General features: G+C 57.2%; 1 protein-coding gene across 1 annotated transcript in view; it reads left to right on the top strand.

Annotated features, from left to right (window-relative positions):
* The window catches only part of Hs6st1 (heparan sulfate 6-O-sulfotransferase 1), a 40,173-nt gene that overhangs the window by 17,114 nt on the left and 3,427 nt on the right, over positions 1 to 19,632 (top strand). The gene's annotated exons all lie outside the window — the stretch shown is intronic.

Raw genomic sequence — 19,632 nt, forward strand, 5'->3', positions numbered from 1 at the left:
TTTTGGTGCTTTAAACAATTTATTTAACTGAAATGGACTTAACATTTGTTTCTGAAGTGACTTCCATTTATTTTGATACATCTTTTCCCCATGATGATTTACAGAATCTTCAAGCCAATATAAATATTTTATAAATATTTGATTATTTGGGTGTACACCTGCACAATATCTCAGCAATATCTTTCAGCAAGAAAAACACTGAAAAGTAAAGACTAGACACAATCATTAAGTACAGTAAAAATCTGCTGCAAATATTTCTGAGGTAAGAAGGCACCACATACCTGTTCAACTAAGAAAACCACCCTTACAACACAGGATTTTATTTTTACGTAGGACCTAGAACACTTAAGCTGCCAATTAGGTGCTGAATGGCAGAGCAACGTCCCCAGTTTATGCCATGAATTCATAGGGAACGGGTTCCAACAACTCAGGTTCCTTCCCATTGGTCCTCACAAAGTGCACTTCCCTGGGAGGGGCAGACTGGCACTTCTGTTGAACCCGGTACCTTTCTCTTTGGCTTCCTTCTTTTTCAGATCATTTTCCTTCACACATTTCAGGAAGCTATCACGACTTTTTGCGTGTTTAAATATGCTCAATATGCACATTAATTCTCTTGGCAAGTATCTTGCCCTTAACTTGCTTGTTTACAGCAGCGCCAACAGCATGCTGGGTAACGTTGTAGACTCTTCCCGTTTTGCCATGGTAACATTTGTGAGGCATTCCTTTTTGCACAGTACCCATTCCCTCAATGTCTACAATATCACCCTTTTTGTAGATTCACATGTATGTGGCCAAAGGAACAACCCCATGTTTTCTAAAAAGCCTGGAAAACATATACCAGGTTCCCCTCCTCTTGCCCTTTGTTTTAGTCATTTTAGCAAATTACCAGAAGATGGCGGTTCCCAATGTACATTTTCATTTGTTTCCTGTTTTGTTGCTGTATTCAAGAAACCATTAGATGTGGGGGCGATCTGGCTGCAACATTGGTCACCCCCCTGATTGCCAGGGTTGATTCAGCTGATCTGGCTGGCTAGGCAGGTGTCCCCTTCTTCCCCCAACGATCCATTTGCGTCCCCTCTGAAACTGTACTCTCCATTGAAGAGGACAACCACCCCCAATAGAGGAGGACCGTTCCTCAGTCAGGGGCACACGAGTAGCTGCGCTCCCCTGGTAGCACCTCCAAACAAGCTCTCCAGAAGCTATTGCCAGATTCAGTGTCATGAAGCTCCTCTATGTCCTGAGAGTTTTACAGATTTGGCTCTTGCTGTTTAGATCACGGGTGTGTTTTGGGTTATGTACGATAGCAGCGGCCCAAGACCGCAGGTGTAGCTCTGTGGTAGCGGGCATGTGCCCTGCATGCCTCTGGCTCTGGGTTCTGTCCTTGGTGCTGAACATATTCACCTTTATCTTTGGCATGTGATATCCAGCCTTCTCGTTCTTTTGTGACTGTTAGAAAGACTTTCCCTGGTGAATGATCGTAGCACACTGTAGAAAACTGAAAGCTTGTGCTGGCCCTGACCCCAAGGTGCGCTGAGATGGTGACTGAGACTGAGCTTGGTGGCACGTGCCTGTAATCCTGGCACGTGGGAGTCTGAGAGCAGGAGAATCACAAGTCCTATCTGTGTAGTGAGACCCTGTAGACCCTGTAGAACCTGCACTAAATACAAAGAAAAGAAAAAGCTGTCTGGTTATATATGCAGGTATGTGTTTCCAGGCTTTCTGTTCCCCCACCCTGCTGCACCATTTTGCTTACTGCAGCTTTGTAGTAAATTTTGAAATCTGGGAATGTGAGTCTTCCAGTTTTGGTCTTATTTATCAAGTGCTTTGGTTGTTCAAAGTTCTTTGAAATTCATGTGAATTTTAGGTTGACTTTTCCTTGTATATAGAGAGTGGTTTGGGGGTATGATAAAGAATAGATTGGACCTTCAAATTTGGTTGGGGAGTACTGACACCCTTCTTAATGATAGTAGATTGTCAGACCCATAAACACAGGCTATGTTTGATTGACATCTGACAACATTGCTAGGTTAGTTTATTAGCTTTAATTTTTTTGTGGGTCCTCAGGGGTTTCTACATAGAAGGTCGTGTCGTTGGCAGATTATTTTCCCTTGCAGTTCGGGTGCTATAAACGTTGGGGACTTAAACATTATTTCTCACCAGAAATAGACTGGGAGGTCCAAATGAAAGGCCTCAGAATTGAGTATCTGGCTCCTTGAGCCTGTGCTATGTGTGTCCTCACATGCTGAGAGAGATGGCCACACTGGTCAGTGCATGAGGGCCTCGTGGGGGCCCACCTTTAATCCCATCAGAGAGGGTGTCAGGCCCTCCCAAGTCAGGCCCTTCTAGTCCATGCTGGTAGCCTTTATTGAGGTAGTTTTCTTCTCTTCCTAGTTCGTGGAATGTTTCTATCATGAAGGCAAGTTGAATATTGCCCTTTTTTTCCTGCATTCATTGACCTGTGAGTCGTTGTATCCTTTCATTCTGTTAATGTAGCATAGTGCACTGATGAGATTCCAGATTTCCAAACATCTTGAACCATCTTCACCCTCCGGGGATGATATAGAATGGTATCATCCTGCTGTAGGGTGGTATAAAGATGGTACAGAATCACTTCAGTATGCTGCTGAGCACAGTTTTCGAGATGTCTCTGGAGGTCTCGTCAACATGCCTGAAGGGTGTTGGTGTCTGACTTTCTAGTGTTCTGCTCTGGATGGTGAGCACCCACCTCAGGATGAGTATGGAGCCTTCTGTCCACCTCAGTCTTCGGGAAGAGTGTGGAAAGGATTAGCGTTTCATCTGGAGAGCCTGTCTGTAGTCCTGAGCACATGCTGGGAGTGGCCACCAGGGGCTGCCTGGCCACGTGGCCCTGGGCAGGGACCTCCCTTGCGCTGAGCCTGCCTCCTGGGCCCTCAGTGGTGAGACTCAGTATCGCCTGTCTGGGGAGAGCTGAAGCCAGATGAATAGGTGGGTTCCAGCTGTTGGAAGGTGGCTGGTGTGGCAGAGGCTTGGGGGGTGGGCCTGCTGTTCGCCATCACTGTCACACCATGGTCATGACCGCACCATCTGTCCTGCACAGACGGACTGGAGCTCAGAGGACACCACAGCTGTGCGAGGTTACCCCAGTAGCCATGCTTACTGGGCGCCGCTGGCCCCTCTGACTCCATACCCTGGCTTTCCTGCCTCCAAGCGGAAAAGCAGTGGGAGCAGGGGGCTGGGGTGGGCTGCAGACCCACTGAGCTTTGGAGCAGGGAGCAGCAGGGCTGCATGTTTGCCTCTTTGCCCCGGGCCGCGTCCCTGGGAATTAGCAGGAATGGACAGAATTTCAGGGAGGAGGGCCTGCCCACCCAGCCTGACACCTCCTTCCTTCTGGGAGGTCACAGACAGGACGTCCCCAAGCCTGGGTGTGCAAGGTGGGAGAGGACTTCTGTGCCTCCCCTCCCCCCCCCACAGCCTCAGGCCTGAGCCTCCCCACGGCATCCTGGTGGGCACCCCGACTTCTGCAGGGCGCCCCGCGCAGCCCCAGACTGCTGTCTTCTCAGGTGACATGCTGCCCCCCCTCCCCGGCCCCCCCCCGGCCCCAGGGGCTGGAGAGAGCCCTGTCCCAAGAGCTCATGCCTACAGCTGGGCTGGGCTGCCCGGAGCGGAGCCTCTTGACCCCAGCAGCTGCTTCAGAGTGGACTTGGGCTAAAGGCTGTCAGCTTAGGGCCCTCAGGAGCAGGCAGCCTGCAGATAGCAGATGTCCGCAGCAAGATCTGAAATCAGCGGCACCTTGCTGCTGTGGGTGTGGGCGCTTCCGGGGACAGACCGGGTCTGCGCCCACCTGAAACCCATCGCTTGTCTGCATGCTGACAGGTGCGACAGCTGTGAGCCATCCGCAGTGCTGGGAACAGAGCCGACGTAAAGTCACTGGCAGAGTCCACTGCGGCAGTATTCGATTCTGTGGTCCTGGAAGTTGGGGACAAGAGGCAGTGCTCTGTAGAGTTTGGGGTGGGTGTCCAGCAGGGGTCTAGGACAGGAAGAGATGGGAGCTCGCAAGACCCAAGGGCATCCTGGGAGTGGATCCCAACCTGCAGCCTGGAAACGGGTCAGCATGTGCCCTACTTGCTGGCCATCTTATGGTCATGGCCGTCCGTGGGACCACCTGGCCCCCTGGTTGTCACATTCTGACAGGTGTTCAGGTGCACTGGGCCTCAGCTTCCTTCCCTAGCCAGGGAGGCCATCCTGCTGTCCTCTCCTCACACGTCTGCCCAGGGGCCATTCGTGGCTGGAGAAGCAGTGGGTTCTGGGAAATCGGAAGCAGCTCTTCAGCCCTCTGCCTCTCTGGACTTGCAGGACTCCTCCTTAGTCTCCATGCGAGACAGGTGCCCAACAGTAGAGACTGCAGCCCCCATCGCCTGCGTTCCCTGGCTTCTGTGGAGGGGCTGTCATGATGGTTCCTTGCTTAGGCTCATTCCAGGCCAGGCAAGCAAAGCAGCCCCTGCGGCCTCCTCCCGGCCCTGTGCCCTGTGTGCTGCTGTGCACACATCCTGTCCTGAGCCCCCCCAAGGGCAAGGCAGGGACTCTCCCTGTCCATGCTGGTGGGCCTGCCCCCACCACCAGAGTCCGGTGAAGGCCAGCCCTAGCCCCCAGCCAGAGGCTGCCTCCCCACTTCCTCGTGCCTGCCATCCCTGTGTGAGTCAGGCCTCCCTTTGCAGTAGGAGCCCTCAGCTGACAGCACCCCCACCTGCCCTCCCTCCTGCCCTCGTGAGTCACTCTCCACCCCCACCAGCCCTGCCAGCGTTCCTCAGAGCACCCCAAGACACTGCCATGCCCCCTCAGCCTGGGCTTCCCCTGCCCACTCGCACAGCCCTGGGCCTTGGTTACCCCAAGCAACTGTTGCCTTCCCTGAGGCAGGCCCCTGGAGCCCTAGTGTCTGGCCCAGGAAGCCTGGCTGCGCCAGCTGCTTCCAGGAAGCAAGATCCGGAGCTCCAGGGTAAGGAGCCTGTATCTGCTTCTCTGCCAGGCTGAAGCCACAGCTTTCCTCTGTGAGCAGGCTGGTGCAGGGCAGTGTTCAGTGACCAGGAGTCCGGGCCCATCCACCATGTCAGGGCCCACTGCAGTCAGAGTGGGTGAAGGCCACATGCGCTCCAGCCTCCAGGACCATGGGAATGTGAGCAGGCAGTGGCCCGGGCAGCCTGGATGCTCCTCTAGGGTCCCATCTGCCACCTTCACCCGGTGTCTTAGCCTGGGTCAGAGTAGGCATGCAGCCCTTAATTCTTGCTTGGCCATGCGCATCGGCGCCTCATTGCTGTCCCTGCAGCCTCCCTCTGTTGGCACCCTGCTTCCCCAGGACCAGCCTGGACTCCTCTCTCTCCAGACATCCCGGGGCCTTCTCCTGGGCCAGACTCTTTTGCACAGCCACCTTGGCACTGCGATGGACGAGGCATCCACCAGCAGCAGCAGAAGTGCCCTTGGCAGAGCTACCTTGGCTGTGCAGAGAAGGTGCTGGGTGCAGGAGGAGGGCTGAGCCACGCTCTGGAGACGAGAGTGTGTGCTCAAGGCGGAAGAGCTTGTGGGCATGCAGCCAGATGTGGGGTCAGCTGGTACAAGGGCCCTCCCCTGTAGACCTGTACCCCCTCCCCAACCCCTACCCCCCTGCAGGAGAAAGGATCAGGAGATGGGAGGGAGCAGGAGCAAGGGGTCATGGTCAGAAAGGCCCTGCCTGCCACCTGCCCCCTGCCACCTGGCCCACGTATACCCTTACAAAGCCCTGCTGTGCTGGGCAGGGTACGTAACACAGGCCAAGGCTTTTTCAAGGTCCACCCTGCCCTGCTCTGGGCAGATGGTACAGCCAGAGCTGTCCCTGGGGGTCATGCTGAACCCAGTGGAAAGCAGCTGCCCTGGTTGATGCACCTGCTGAGCTCACCCTGCACCCCAGGAGACCACTAGGAGCAAGCCACAGCTTTCATACTCTGAGTAAGACCCAAGGCAGAGGTGACAGGTGTGCAAAGTCCCCCTCACCTATGGTGGGCGCCCCAGTGGGCCAGGGGGCTGTGTGTAGAACCCTGGGCCAGTCATGCCTATGTTTGGACAGGGACTTTGGATCGCCTTCTTCTTAGTTGTGTCATGTCACTTTAGCACACCAGCTTGAAAGCCCCTTACTCAGAATCACTTTAAGGAGAGTGGGACCTGTCCTTCTAATCTTGGAGGACATGCTGGGACCAGACTTACTATGAGTGGTAGGGATATCTCATCACACCAAAAGAACTCTTCTCTAGCCGGGCATGGTGCCACACACCTGTAACTCAGGAGGCTGAGGCAGGAGGATTGACACAGTTTGAGGCCAGTCTAGACTACATAGTGAGACCCTGCCTCAAAAAAAAAGTTCCTTTTTTTTTTTTTTTTTTTTTTTTGTCCTTTCCTGAGAGCTTATAACATAGTAGACATTTGCCAAGTGCTTCCTCTACAGCGTATTGCTGAGATCTGTACCCTGCTAATGAGGTGTTTCAGGGCGGTTCTCTTAGTAAGCCGTCCTTGCCTATCTGGGGTGACGCGCCTGGTCTTGGTGTAGTGGCCTCATGTCCTGCCCTGGATTTAACCTGATAAGGGTTGGGGGGGGGGGGTCCCTGTTGTAAATGAAGTGGGCCTCATTGGCCTTCTCCTGGCTTTGGCTAGGGGACTGGGGTGACAGTGGGTCTCTAGAGTGAACTGGGGAAGATGCCCTATCACTGTAGTCCTGAAGAGTTCCGTAAAACTGGACAATCTGTTCTTTTACAGTTTGAAAGAAATAGCCTGGCATTTTCTTTGGAGGAGCTCCCCCTTTGGTTTTTATTTTGCAAAACGTGTGGTTGCAGGAGCGGGAAAGTGACCCTCCACCCATCGCCTGGGTCCCGTGGTGTCCAGCTCTGCACGTGTCTACAGAGCTACACGCGTGACTCAAGTGCGTGTGCACGTCCGCGAGCCTGCGCGTGTGTGCCCAACCTCTGTGCCTGTGGTGCTTACCAGACGTGGAAGAAAATAAGCTGAAGGCCTTGTTGGTACTGCACAAAGAGTTTTTAAGTGCTGATGAGTTTTATATGGGATTTTTTTTTTTTTGAGGTTATAAGGTTATTTGTCTTTTTCATGTTTGAACTTTCATACAGATTATTTGACTTGTAGCTTCTCTCTCTCTCCCTGGTGCATCCAGCCCTTGCCTGGGGAGAGCAGGTAGCTCTCTCCAGCTCCTTCTTGTCTTTCCCTCCATGCTAGGCTGGGCAGAGCTGAGCCATGTTGTGCAAGAAGGAGCAGGTGCCAGAGTGTTCTCTGGGGACCTCACAGTGACACTGGCAGAGCCCTTTGTCAGGCGGGAAGCCTGGCTCCAGATGCTGACTTCTACCCCCACTTCCTGCGGGCACTCTGGAGTCCATGGGGTCTGTGGGGGTGAGGACACCCGGGCGACTGTCTGGAAGGAGGAGCACTTGTCTCCATTTTGGCTATGCCTGACCCTATTTCCAGGTGTTGACAAGTACAGAGCTGGCTGGGACTTTTCCTCATCCCTTCAGTTGGCCTAAGCCCTGCATATTGGTCCAACCAAGGTGCTGAGGGTAGTCTTTCAAGCCAGCAGGCAGTGTTGCCCCAGACCCCCCTTTGTTCTCGTGTGTGAGCTGGGGCAAGGGGGAATGGAGAGCCAGGGCTCCAGGCTGTGTGCTGGGATCGAGACAGAGGCTGTGACTTCCTGGGGATTGAAGATTACACATCAGAGCTGAAGCACCTACCCCAAAACATTAGATGCTGGCTCAGCTGTGTTATGCAGATTACTCTCCGCAAATCCTTCTCTCTGCCAAGTGCTGGGGTGACTGCAGGCCTCCTGCCCAGCCCAGCTCACGGCACTGACCTGCTTCGCACCACGCTCACAGTCGCTCATCTCAAGCCACTCCCTTCTTCACAGATGAAGCAAACTGGGTTCAGCCCTGAGTCCAGCCTTTGTTCCGCACAGCCGTCACCGTGGCTGGACTTAGGACCCCTTGACTGGACTTAGGACCCCTTGACTCCCCACAACTACAGATATGCCTTAGAGTCTTCATTCTTGCCATGGGTTGCTCTGGAAATGGTAGACTGGAATTAATTTAAGAGTTCCAACAACTTTTCCATGGGATAACAAATACAAACTTTTGGGGCTGAGTCAAAGACCAGGAAGGCCTCTATGTGAAGTCAGGCAGCTCTGGGACCTGGGGACCTGGCTGCACAAGGGGCACCGGCTGCCCACCCACAGAGGGGGTAACCCCATTATGCCTCGTAGGAGCAGAGCCGGCAAAGGCCTCTCCGTGCCTTCCCTGTGCGCAGGCACCGACCACAGCGTCATGGACGGGAGGGGACCTGAAGGTTGGATGGAGCGCAGTGCTTCTTGGTTCTGGAAAGGCCAGAACTGAGCGCAGTCCTCAGGCCATGGTTCTCCTGGTGCGTCACCCCGAGGCGGGTCACCCTCCCGACACTCAGAGCCCGGTCAGCAGGGTCCGAGGGCAGTAGGACGTGGGCCGTGGCACTTCACGTGGGTGTGGGGTGGCTGCTTTCTGGAGCGTGCGCTCAGGCTCTGGGTGGGGAAAGCAGTCGAGCTCTGGAGCGTTTGTGGCCGCTGGCTCACCTCCTTGCTCGTGTGGGTGGACCTGTGAGCGTGCGGCTGTCACCCCTTCTCTGGGCTGTGGGACCATGTGGGAGAGAACCAGGTGCCTCTGAGATCCTGAGAGGGTGAGGGAGGCCCCTCGAGCCAGGCCCAGCTGTGCGGCTGGCAGGTCACACAGGGAGGACTCTGAGCGCACCCCTCACGCTGCACACGTGTGGTCTTTGGAGCGGTTCTAAGCCCAGACCCCAGGAAGGCAGCCAGCTCGTGGCCTCGTGGCTTTGGACACATCTGGGGCCTCCCAGGGCTCCCTCACTCACACCTCCCTGAATAAAATCGTCCTGGGTTGTGTACATTATTCTGTCACTTATTCCTTTGTCAACTACCATGAGCCTGTATAAAACTAGAACAACACAGAGAAGGCCCAGGGCACCACGCCAGGGACAAGTCCTCTGGGCACCTGGCTTGTGTTGTGACTCTACTTTACCTCCCCAGTGCCAGGTTTACGCTTTGCAGACTTGGCCTCGGGTACCTGCAAGCTTGATGTGACACTAGCCTGTTGTGCCCGTGGGGCTGCAGTTGTGCATCCCGCAGAGGACTCTGAAGGCTGTGCTTCCCGGCTGCCGCGGAGTCACCGGCTGTAGCAGGTCCTGCCCTTCACACGTTGGCCTTGAGCACTTCTCAGCCTGCAGGGACAGTTTGTAGGCATAGCTGTGGCTTTGTGTGTTGCCAGGGTTAGTGCTGGCAGACCCCTACAAGTTGGCATTCCCTGGGGGACTCCGGGTGCAGACAGTTAGTCAGCAGGCCACTGCGCTGCCCCGGGCCTTGCCAGTCCCTGGCGTGCTGCTCTGCTGGTGGGCAGCCATGGTCATGGGTGTGCAGGCTGGAGGTGTAGTCTGAGTCCTGACTGGGCAGCAGCCTAGCAGAGAGCGTGCGGGTAATGGCACCAGGCTGGGTCAGGAGACGGCTCTGGAGGCTGGTGGCAGGCCACGCCAGCAAGTGCACTGCAGCTGCCCAGTGTCCACCCACGTGCAGCTGAGGAGCAGAGGGCCATCGTCTCTGCGTGCGCCTGGGCTGTGAGTGTGTGCATGTGGCCGGAAGCCACATCTCACCTACCAGATAGCGAAAGGCAGCAAAAGCTGGGTGAGTGGGTATGAAATATGCATGAGCAGCTGCCCCTCGAGGCCCGAGGCCTGGCTGGGTGCCCTCCTTGTCAGGACCCACTTGCTGGAGCAGTGCCCAGTGCGTCAGGACAGAGCTTGGCAGAGTCAGAGGGCACACAGGAGGCGGGGGGGGGGAGCATAGCCCCCCACGCGTGGGCAGCCTCAGGCCCAGCACTGCTTCTGCGGCCCAGCCAGGAGAGCCCCTCGCCGTGCTGCTTTGGGAGCAGCTGGCGGAAAGCCTGCAGCCCGTCTCCCCCAGAGGCTTGGCCTTATGGTCCCCACCCAAGGCCAGGCTCCCAGGACTTCCTGGAGCCGAAACCAGCCCGACCTGACACCAGCCAGGCAGAGCCAGTCCTGGTCCTCTGCGCACTTCAGCAGGGGGCTGCTGTGCTCTGCCGGCTGGCCCGCGCCGCTGGGAAGTGTGCCCTGGGCCCTGGGTGTGTCCACCGAGGCACTCTCACAGGAGGGCCACCCTGATGTGGGCTGGCTCATACAGGCTGGGCCCCTCCCACCCATCTGTGCGCGTGCAAGAGTGATGGGTGTGGCCTGTGTAGCAGCTCCCTGTGCTTCCTTGAGAGGCGGTCACCCTCTGCCCCGGGGTCTCCAGGGTCCTTGTCAGGCATGGAAAGATTGCATGGGGGACACTGGGAGTACTGTGGCCTCCCCCAGGTGTGGGGCCGCTGCTCCCTGGGGCTGCCTGGGGCTTCCGGCTCCTAGGCACAGCCAGAGGGGCTGCGTGCCTCAGACCAGCTTGCCCTGGCCCGGGCACTGCGCCTCACGGCGTAGCCCAGCAAGGCTGAGGCGTCTCCATTCAGCAGGCTGGACAGCCCTCAAAGCCTGGCCGCCTCCTTGTGCAGCAAGCAGAGATTTCTGCTGCCCGCTGCATCTGCAGATGTTGTCAGCTAGCAGAAGCTTGTGGAGGTGTTTCCTGTGAAAGTTAAATTAATACTCTACTTTTTCACATGTATTTCTTAACTTGGTATTTTGAAGCAAGGGTGACCAACCTCATCTTTCGCACTGTTAGCAGCAGCGTCCTGCCCGTGAAGCCATAATGGCCTCACAAGCCCGCACTCAGGTTGAGCCTGGGCCGTTCTGTCAGAGCTCTTCCTATCTTCTGCTGGTGCATGGAGCTCAGCTCAGGCCGAATCCTTGCTGACTGCTGTCCTTCCCTCCACGGCACTCCCATAGCAGGGTCTTCAGGGGCCATCTTCCCAGCCCTTCCTGTCCTGCACATGGCAGGCCCCTGCGGAGTCCTGTGGCCAGGGAAGGGTCCAGCAGATCAGAGGGGCAGGCTGCCAAGTGGCGAGCGCAGGTCACCTATGTAAGGGCAGGCAGCTCACGCCTGACCTGGCCCAGGATGGTCTCTGTCCCCAAGGCCTCATGTGTCTGGCGAATGGCTGGATTGCAGGGTCCCACCCAGACCTGCTATCAGGAGGGGTCTGGTGGGAAGAGGCATTGCCCTGGTTGAGTCCTGGAAGGTGTGTCTCCCTCCCCAGGCCTCCTGACACCCATCCCTGGTCAGGGCGTTAGCAGTTCCCCTCCTCGGGTCTACCCAATGCCTGCCTTCCCTGGAGCCTGAGGGCTTCCCTTTAAATACACCCCTCCTCCCTTAAATCTTGGTGTCCTTGTCCCAGTGACAAGGAAAGTGATAAGACAGCAGCAAGCTCCTGCTTCTGTAGATGCTGAGAGGCTGTAATGCCCTCCAGTGCTGTCCGGGCACCCCACCAAGTCCTCACAGGCCTGGGAGGGAGCTGTTTGCTGTCACCCTGATGAGTGGAGGCCAGAACTGGTCTCCCCCGCTCACATCCACCTCCCATAGCCCGCGTCCTGGGACCGCAGCCCAGGCCAGCCAGCCTCAGGGTGGATTAGCAGGCGCACAGAGGTGGGCTGTGTTTTCTGGAGTCCAAGGTTTAGTTTCGGAGCCTGGACTGGTCTGGTGAGGCCTGGGTGGGGATAGGCGCTGACAGAGGGAGTCGCTGGCCGAGTTGTCGTCTCACTTACAGGCTGCTGTGTAGTGCTGGGACAGTGTGGAATGCCTTCTCCGTGGGTGGGTGCTGGCCTGCCGGGCAGGGGCGGGAGACTCACGGGCACAGACCTGAGTGTGTATGCAGAGCAGATGGCCAAGAACTGGGACAGGTGGTAACAGATGGGAGGGAAGTCCTGGAGCGGGGGACAGAGGAAGGAGCCTGTGGGCCCTGGACGGAGGACTGAGGGAGGGTCTGTTCCAAGGGGTGCCCTGGTTGCAGCCCAGCCAGGCTGGCGGGAAGAGGTGTTCCTGCGCTGGAGTAGCTCCTGAGTGGAGGCTGCTGGGAGGTCTCTGTCCTCATCGGGAGGGAGCAGGCCCTGCACTGGGCACCTGCGGCCCTACCAAGCCTACCTTTGCCGGCCCTGCACTGGGCAGGCAGGTGTGTGGCATAGGGTCACCCCATCCCCTGGAGGCACAGAAGCAGAGCCATTCACAGGAAGCTTCAGAGAAACTCCTGAGCCACCAGGGCCTTTGCGGGGATCACTGCCGCTCTGGGCATCTGCCACCCTGGCTGGGGCCGAGCAGTCAGTGCTGCCAAAGAGTGCCGGGGCTGGAGGCCTCGAGGTCTAATGCTGCCCCTGGCCCCTGAGCCCAGGCACTGAGCAGCACCCGAGCAGCTGTCACCCTCTTCCCAGCGCAGTCACTGTGGGAAGGAAGCAGCTGCTGCTGCCTGGCGGGGAGCCCGTGAGTCCAGGTGGAGCCAGCCTGGCCGCAGGACAGACGAAGAAGCCCCTCCCAGAGCCATTCAGCTCTCGAGCGCTGGAGGCCCTGAGCACAGGATGGCCTAAAGCCTGGCTTGCTGGCAGCACACCCTGAGCTGTCTGGATTCCCCGCCCAGCAACCTGGTGGTGGGGTAGAGCTGAAAGGCCCCACATGGGGGCTCACAGCAGCCCTGGCCCCTCACTGCCTGCTCCATGGGAGTGTGCACCCCGTGCATGAGCCCAGCCCCCACCTCCTGCTTCTGTTCTGCCCATCTGGCCTCCCTGCAGCGGGGAGAATGCTGTGAGGACTCCTGCTGAGCTGTCATCTCTGTCCTTGGCCATCTGCCTCTGGCTAGCAGGGCTAGGAGGGCTGGCTGTGTGTGACCAGCAGGCTCCTGTGCAAGAGCCCCAGGGCGACCCGCCCAGCTTCCCTCGCAAGGTGCTGCCCAGAGTGGGAAACCCGAGGCGTGGACCCCGTCCCTGCGGTGCCCGGGACAGCCTGGTTTCCGTTTAAAGTCGCCCTGCCGAGTGATGTGTCTTCATATGCAGGTCTGCTTGTTTTTTGTTCTTTTTTTAATGCAGCTTTCTGACTGTGCTGTACAGGAAGTGAACTTTGGCTCATAGTTCAGTTTAGTGACAAAACACTGCCACCGGGACTGCAGCTTAGACAGTGGTCAGCATGGTGCCTCGGCCGGCACTGCCTGGGGCCACATTCGCCTGGCCTTGTAGGACACGCACATCCGCCACTGTGCACCCGCCTGGCAGGGGCTCTCCGCCTGAACATTCTCATCGGCAGGTCCAGCTCACACCAGAGCTCCAGGCAGGGCTGCCCCGGCCAGCTGGGCCCTGGGTTAGCTCCTGGGTTAGCTCCTGGGCCTCCTGGGCTGTCTCTTTATCTGTCAGAGGGCTATGCCCGCAGGATGCAACATGAAGGATTGAGCTGTGCCCTGGCCCTGCTGCCCACCCGCAGTTCACCCTCTGTCCTGCCCCGCCCTTCCTGTGTCAGCTCTGAGTAACTCGATTAAGTCCAGAGGCCCATTGCTCCGCGTTCTTTTTGTCCCTTTGAAAAGAAGTCCAGCACAGGCAGGCCACGCTCTGGGTGCAGCCGGCGAAGCATCAGCAGCTCAGGCTCTTCCACCTCTGCCAGCCCCAGCAAGCAGGACTTCTGCCTCACAGTTCAAAATCACTGCCGGCACTCAGTCCACCCACATTCCAGCCAGCAGAAGGGAACCTGGACCAGTGTCTCCAAGGACATCCTGACGGCAGACAGGGTCACACTGCAACACCTGGGAATCACCTGGGCACCTTCCTGCTCTGGGCCTGCCATGCCGCTCCTAAACCTTCTCTTGGGGACACATGTGAGTGTGGCTCTCTGCACTTGGACTGCCTTCCCACACATCTGTGAGAATCAGCTGGCTTGGTCAGACATGGTGGCACACACCTCTAATTCCAGCACACGGAAGACCAAGTCTGAGGCCAGCCCGAGCCAGGTGGATAGCTCCAGGCCACCCTAGACTACATAGCAGGACTCAGGGCTGCAAAGAGCTGGCCTGGGTGAGCGGAAGCTGCACACCCCACTTTGATGGAGGGGGGCTCCTGTGTGCTGCTCCCTTCTTACGGGAGGAGGTGTGTTGGGGCCGGCCCGTGGCCCTTCCTCTGGGGGCTTCCTCTGGGTGTGTTCTCTATGCAGCACTGACCCGTGGTGTTCTGAGACCTGGCTCTGGACCCAGGAATTTTTGAAATCAGCTTCAGTGCATCCACGGAAGTAGGCACTGCTGTCCTCAGGGTGTCACTGGGAAGGGGCAGTCTTAGAGCAGCACTTGACATGCTGCACTTGAGAGGGCTCCCGCCCCGCCACCTGCACCCGTGCATCTGGGCCAGGTGAGCGCAGCTGGCGGTCACGGTAGCAGGGACCTGCTGGCCTTACCTTCAGGTGCTGGGGCCTACCTCTTGGCCCTCACGCGCCTGCCTGGGGCTGTGTTCTCGTGGGGGAGGAGGGACACAGCCCCACACCCTGGGGCTTCACCAGCCGGTGCTTCCTACTGCAGGGAGGGGGAAGCAGCAGCCCGTGCATGTGGCGTCCACTCACAGGCTCGATGCTCAAACCACATGACTTCAGTTTTCCTGCGCACCTCGGCAGAATCAGCGGTCTTCTTCCTGCGGGGAGGACCTACGCCACAGGAAGGTCCAGGCCTTCTCATGACGAGCCCCTGGCCTGCCCTGTGATGCCCATGGAGGGTTGTTACGGTCAGAACAGACTTGGGAGCAGGGTGCCATCGCTGGGTGCCCCACGTCACTGCCTGCGTCCACCCCTGCACTTCTCAGTCCTCTGGGGTCATCTGGATGCAACTTCATGAGTCCTCATGAAGATTCTGTGGGCGCCAGGAGACCTGAGTGCATTCGGGGGCTCGCAGAGCCCTCAACACGGACCTCAGCACTCTGCAGTCCCACTGAGCCCGCGTCGTGGGGCAAACGGTGCGCTCCGTGCTGCGTCCAGACTGGCATCAAGGCGTCCCGTGCGCAGGGCTGTGTCTATGCCAAAAGTACGAGAGTATTTGCCTTGGAAAGCCACGCCCTGGGCTGGGGAGGCAGCTCAGTGGTGCCGCGCCTGCCAGGCAAGCACAAGGTCCTGAGTTCAATTCCGGGTGCCAACGAAAGAAAAAACCCACCCACTCTGTCAGCTACCTGAGCAGCAGGGTCCTGTGTCCAGCAGGGAGCTGCACCTCTGCCACACCTGTGGTTAAGGTCAAGTTCAGACCCAGCCGGTGCGACCCCGTCACGAAGGGCCCCCTTCAGTTCGTAGGTGGACGGCACAGCTGCTGAACCCCTGTGCCCTTGGGAAGGACAGGAGAAGGCACAGCCACCCTTTCAGAGCCCCCTTGACCCTCAAACCCCATCCTGGGCAACAGGCCCATTTGGCAGTCATGACGCCGTTCACTATTAGGGTACGGATTGAGTAATCCTTATTCCAGGTGCTAGGGACAGGAAATGTTTTGGATTTCAGACTTCAGAGTCTTTGTGTATATATATTAGGGGAGAGCTCGGGGAGGACCAAGTTAAGCACCGAATTCATTTACATTTCATATATACCTTGCGTGCCTAAGTTGGGGGTATTGAATGGTGTCTTGTTGTCGTTCAGAAAGTTTTAATTTCTAGAGCATTTCAGATTTTCAGATTAGGACTACAGACAGCATAGAAATATGTGGAAAAAAATATTAAAATCTCCCATTTGGGGTTTACTGGGTCTTCACTGAATTTTCACCTTCTCGGTATTTGTAAGTTTTTGTGATAGAATGCTGGGATAGGAATACAATCCCTGATTTCACTGTCCTGACGGTTGGGTCGTCCCCAGTCATCCTGGGTGGTCTTTTCCGAGCAGGCGTGATTTTTACAACCCTCTGACCCCAGCACAGTCATCCTGCTTCGCATGTTTGGGTGTCTCTGTGGTGGCTGCCTGCGCAGACTGGCTTCCATGTGCTGTGGTTAGCTCCCACCTCGCGCCTTGTTGTCTCCTTGGATGCCCTTCTTCCTGTGGAGTGGGATTAGCAGACACTGGCTCGCCAGGCCAGTGTCCGGTGCCTGTCCCTGGCTCCAGACGTCGCATGGCCGGCAGCCAGATTCCTTTGTTTCTTTTTTAGTGTTAGAGCTGGAGCCCAGGCCTCCACACCCAAGTGCAGCCCCAACCAACACTTAAGTTTTTCATTTTGAGACAGTGTCACCAAGTCACTGCAGTTGCCCAGCCCAGCTCTGACGTGTAATCCTCCTGCCTCTGCCTGTGAGGCGCTGGGATTACAGATGTGAGCTGCCATGCCCAGCCCCCCACCCTTTTTTTTAAAAAAGCAAGGTTTTCCTTTGTTGCCCAGGCTGGCCCCGAAGTCCTGGACTTCTGGAAGCAAGAGTCAGGAGTGGGTAGATGTGAGCACAGATTGGGGTCAAATCACTCTGTCAGGCGGATGAAGGGGAGGAAGCGCTACTGCCCGGGGCCTGGGTGGCCCTGCCTGCACTAAACTAGAACTTTTGAGACAAAAATGGTCTCTGAAATGAAAGCGTTTATTGAACAGTTGTAAAGACCAGCCAGAAAAGGACCAGGTCCTGGGACAGGCTCTGAGACTTGCCAGGGAGAGGATTGTCACGGGGGCAGGTGTGGGGGCGCACTTGGAAGGCTGGGGTAGGAGGATTGCTCAGGTTCAAGGCCGGCCTGGGCTCCACAGAAAGATTGTTTTTCAAAACATAAATTCATAGGGCCAGTGAGGTAGCTCAGCAGACTAAGCACCTGCTTAGGCAAGCGCAGGGCCCTGGGCTTAATCCCCAGTACCACATGCTGCGCCTGCAGCACTCCCAGGTGCACTGAGCCTGCCATTAAGACCAGGCATGGTGGTACACGCCTGTAATCCCAGCGCTGGGGAGGCTGAAAACAGGAGGATCACTATGAGTCCAAGCTGTGTAGTGAGACCCTGTACCAAATATATTAAAAGAAAAAGAATGAAAAGTGAGAGGAAGAAAGCATAAACCCTGAACACCGAGCCCCTGGGGTGGAGATAAGAGGGGCAGGCTGCGGAGCAGGCAGCTCGGGACAGGAGAGCAGTCCTGGCCCGGGTTCCAGGCTTATAGCCAGGTGTCCGGTGCAGATGGGAGTGGCTGGTGACCCCTGTGCTAAGATCTAAACCCACTTTTCACCATACAGCTCTCCCCCTCATCACTGGCCCTTGGGGTTCAGTGGAGGACACCCCGGTTACTCCTGTCCCTGCTCCTGCCTGGGCTCAGTGCCTCTCCTCTCAGAGCTCAGCCACCCATCAGCCAGGTCCATCAGAAAGGTGCCAGTCTCTGACTAGGTCAGGCCATAACTGGCTTACTGTACCCTCTGGAAGAAGATGGGACAGGCAGAGAGGGCCACAGCCACCCCGCTCTCCCCTCCTTCCTGTGAGGGCCTCAGAGCTCCCATGTTACCTTTCATGTCTTCCAAGACCCCTGTGCTTGTTCTCAGTGGGGTAGGCCCGGGGCAGACTGCAGTAACCCCATAAGAACAGACTGGAGTGGCTGGGGTACAGCAGAGGAAAGAACATACACACCAACAGAACTGGAGCCCATCTCTCCAGCAGCGCCGAGTGGAACCGTGCAGAGACAAGGACTGCAGCTAACTGATGCCAGGCGTGGTGACACACGCCTGTAATCCCAGCACACGGGAGACTGAGGCCAAAGGATTGCCGCAAGTTCACAGGCAGCTGGGCTACCTAGTGAGTTCACGGGCAGCCTGAACTATACAGCAAGACCTTGTCTGAAAAACCCACTCAAAAAGGAACATCTCATTTGTTTTCATTTATGATTCCAGAATGGGGTGATGCTGCATTCCACAGGAAAGAGGGGGGTGCCGGTGCTCAGAGCTGAGGATTGGTTTTATAGAAAGAAAAGGCTGAAGAAAGAGGGAGGGAGGGGTCCCTTCATAGAGCCTTGACCAGTAAGACAGGGCCAGGAGATGGGCCAGTAGAAAAGACCTGCTTAGGTGTGATCAGGTTTTTTGTTAGAAGGCAGAGCGAGCTTCATTATCATGCTGATTGGAACTGATTGTCAGATGTGACTTCGGTTTGGCAGGACTTTTAGCAGAGTGACTCCATTTCGATTTACAGGCGGGTCCATGCAGAGGCCTCTTGCAAAGCAGTAGCCTCACGTGACGTCAGCTAACAGACTCAAGCAGAAATGCCCTCCTTGCCGGTAGGCCCAGCGTGGCTGTGGGGCACGCTACGCCAGGGCCCACAGAAATGTCAGAACAGCTGCAGGTCCCCGGAAGTGTTGTCAGCCATGGTTTGGTGCCAGCGTTGGGGGGGGGGGGGGGGGTCCAGGCACTGGCTCCAGGGGCTGTCAGAAGCTGCGCTCGGGAACGCTAGAATTAGTTCACAGGGAAGACATTCTTGGAGGTCTTAGGCTTTCATCTCTGAAATCCGTGAATTGTACACTGGGCCATGACACATTCGAGCTTGTTTTTCTGAGACCCTCCTTGTCTGGCATCAATTTGAGCCAAGCCTGTGCCCCACAATCCTGTCCCTGCCACCCACTCAGGAGGGGCACCCTCCTGCCACACCTCCCGGCCCCATTGGTCCCACCCACCCGTCTGCAGCACATGGAACTGGCAGCGCCTGTGCCTGAGGCTGGATGCCCTGCCGTGCTAGAAGTGCCTGGCGCCCTGGCCAGCCCTCGCCATGGCTGCTGTCCTGAGGGCTGGGGCGCCACCACCATTTACCCTTCACAAACATGCGTGTATAGCACGGGACCTTCCTTCCCCAGCTGCCTGAGCATGAGGCAGGGCCACTGCCTCGCTGCCACGTCACCCAGCAGTTCTGTGATGTCTGTCAGCCGCCCAGCCATGTGGTTCACAGTCAACTTGAGATAGAGGCAGAACAGTGTGCACAGCTGTCCCCTTCCTGGCTCTCTGGCCCCCAATGAGCCGCCCCCAAATGGCCAGCAGTCTGTCTTCCCCGGGAGCCCTGGGCAGTATGAGTTGTCCCACATTTTCCAGGAACATACTCCAGCTTTCCCAGAGTTCCAGTGCTTTGGACACAAGGGAGGGACACAGGCCCAGTGATGGCATGATGTGGCTACCCAGATGAGGGCCCCATGTCACATCTGTTGTCCCTGGCAGACACCATGGGTCTGGCTGGATGGTGGTGAGTGGCCAGAGGCTCATGGAAGGCCTCGGACAAAGCTGAGTGCTAGGAGCCCCAGGTTGTCCCAGGTGGGTATATAGGAGACCTCTGCAGTGGGCACCATACAGCCAAGGTCGGAGCTCAGCACTCTCCCTGATAGAGCACGCCCACCAGGCAAGGCGCTGAGCAGGGTCCTGGCTGCTGTGGCTGGGTGGCAGCAGTCGGGTGGAGGAAGCAGTGAAGGGAGCCGCTCCGAGCTGAGCTGCCGTTTGCATCACTGTGCCTCTGGAGGACGGAGCCAGATGCTGGCGGGATGCTTGGCTCAGGGCGTGTGCTTCCTCCCCAGAGTCCACAGAGCAGTCAAGAGTAGTAGCACGCTGGTAGGTAACAAGCCACCAGGCAGCCCTGCCACTGGCCCCCGGCACTCACTGGTAGCTAACAAGCCACCGGGCAGCCCTGCCACTGGCCCCCGGCACTCACTGGTAGCTAACAAGCCACCGGGCAGCCCTGCCACTGGCCCCCGGCACTC

The sequence above is a fragment of the Octodon degus genome, unplaced genomic scaffold, assembly GCF_000260255.1.
Source record: "Octodon degus isolate 3935 unplaced genomic scaffold, OctDeg1.0 scaffold00014, whole genome shotgun sequence".
Classification (NCBI taxonomy): Eukaryota; Metazoa; Chordata; class Mammalia; order Rodentia; family Octodontidae; genus Octodon; species Octodon degus.